A 1,995-nucleotide genomic window follows, 5' to 3' on the forward strand; every position below is an offset into this window, starting at 1 on the left:
GTTTTGATTCCTTCTGAGGGCTCCGAGGGAGAATTTGTTCCATGTTTCTCTCCTGGCTTCTGGTGACTGCTGACCATCCTTGGCGTTCCCGTTTCTGCCTCCATCGTCATACAGTGTTCTTCTCTCTTTCTGTGTCTCGTCTCCTCTTTTATAGGACACCGCTCATATGGGGATTAGGGCCCACCCTAGTCCAGTATGACATCATGTTAACTGATAACTGATAATATCTTCAAAGATCCTCTTTCCAAACAAGGTCACATTCACAGATACCCAGGATTAGGTCTTCAGCATATATAACAGTGCTCCCTCTGACGCACGAAAATTCATGTCCTTCCCACATGTAGAAGATATTCACCCCACCCCTCCTTGTCTTAACACACTCCAGTATCATCTCTCATCTTCTAAATCAGATATGGGTGAGACTCTAGGTATGGTCCATCCTGAGGCAAAGTTCCACTTCATCTGTGTACCTGTGAAACCTAGAAAGCAAGTTACCTGTTTCCAAAATACAATGGTGGAACAGGCATAGGATAGATATTTCCATTCCAAATGGGAGAATTAGACGGAAAAGGGAGTCACAGGTCCAAAGCAAGTCCAAAACCCAGCAGCGCAACTTCTGTTGGATTTCAAGCCTTGAAAATAATCTTCTGTCCTCCAGACCCACTGAGGTAGCAGCGCTGTTGTGTCTCCCTCTACCCAGCAGAGGGCCTGGCACACAGAGTCCTCCATAAATGGCTGGTGAGTGATATGGTGGGAGACTGCAGGAGCAGCCTCCCTGACAACAGAGGGCCTTCAAAGTCAGGCAGAGGGTTTTTCACTGGATGCTGTGGGAAAGAGGGAGCCTTTTACAATTTTAGAATGGGAGCAGAAAATGGTCCAAGTCCTAGTTTGGGAAGGTTGCTCTGATAACTGAGGCAAGAAGAGGTGGGTGGTGGGAAGAGTGATGCTGGCAGGAGTGCCAGGGAGGCTCTGAGACTTGGAGAAGCAGTGTGGTCAAGTGGTCAAGAGGACAGATTAGGCCCCTCCATCCTCCCCGGGAGACCCATTGTAAGTATGCCACTCCAGACTTTCTCTCACGCTGACACCAAGGGAATGTGGACCCAGGACAATGCTCAGCCTCCTAAGGATGGCTTAAGAAGCCAGGCCATTTACAGGGAGGGGAGGGGAAGTGACATTCATATGGTATCCCACTATATGATTGTGTAGACCAGTAAGGGTTTGTGTCATTTCAACGTGTCTCTTTGACTGGGGGTGGCTTTGAAAAGCTTTACAGAGCGTTATACTTTCAACCCTTTAAAAATAATAATCAAGTATTGTGCAGAAATGATATCCTTGATAAATAATTACCAAGTATTGTGCAGAAATGATCTGATAGAACCTAGACTGGCTGATAGTCAGGGGTAAGGTGAGAGTTGGGCATGGCATCAAATGTTTGCCACACTTGGTCATCTCAGAAGGAAACTCAGTTGTTTTATGTGAAATGTCTGATCATTGGCTAAGAGCTCACCTATGTCATGGTCTACATCTCAAAGTATCTGACTTCTCTGGAAAGTAAACTTTCTGTTTTTATAAGCCAGCTTGATTTGATTTGATATGTATTAAACATGGAGGGGCAGCAGAAAAGGAAGAAGATATTTGGGCTGCAATATGATCCCTTAGTCTCAGCTCCAAACCATACAGAAAATATTTAATTACATTTCTAACAGTTCTTGAAGTGAAATACATATATTTAATATTATAAAACTTAATCACTGGGGAAACTGATTGCTGCAAGTAATAGAAATAATAGTTGTTGTTGCCCTGACTCATAGTGACCCCAGTCACATCAGAATAGTGCCATCCCCATGATAGGTTGCAGATCGGACCTTTGTGATCCATAGGGTTTTCATTGGCTGATTTTCAGAAGTAGATCACCAGTCCTTTCTTCTAGTCTGTCTTAGTTGGGAAGCTTTGCTGAAATCTGTTCAGCATCATGACAACCCACAAGCCTCCATC

General features: G+C 44.5%; 1 protein-coding gene across 1 annotated transcript in view; it reads left to right on the forward strand.

Moving 5' to 3' along the window:
• Positions 1–1,995, forward strand: part of CSMD2 (CUB and Sushi multiple domains 2) — a 752,464-nt gene that overhangs the window by 327,973 nt on the left and 422,496 nt on the right. The window lies entirely within an intron of this gene.

This window comes from Trichechus manatus, unplaced genomic scaffold (assembly GCF_000243295.1).
Source record: "Trichechus manatus latirostris isolate Lorelei unplaced genomic scaffold, TriManLat1.0 scaffold00015, whole genome shotgun sequence".
Taxonomy (NCBI): Eukaryota; Metazoa; Chordata; class Mammalia; order Sirenia; family Trichechidae; genus Trichechus; species Trichechus manatus.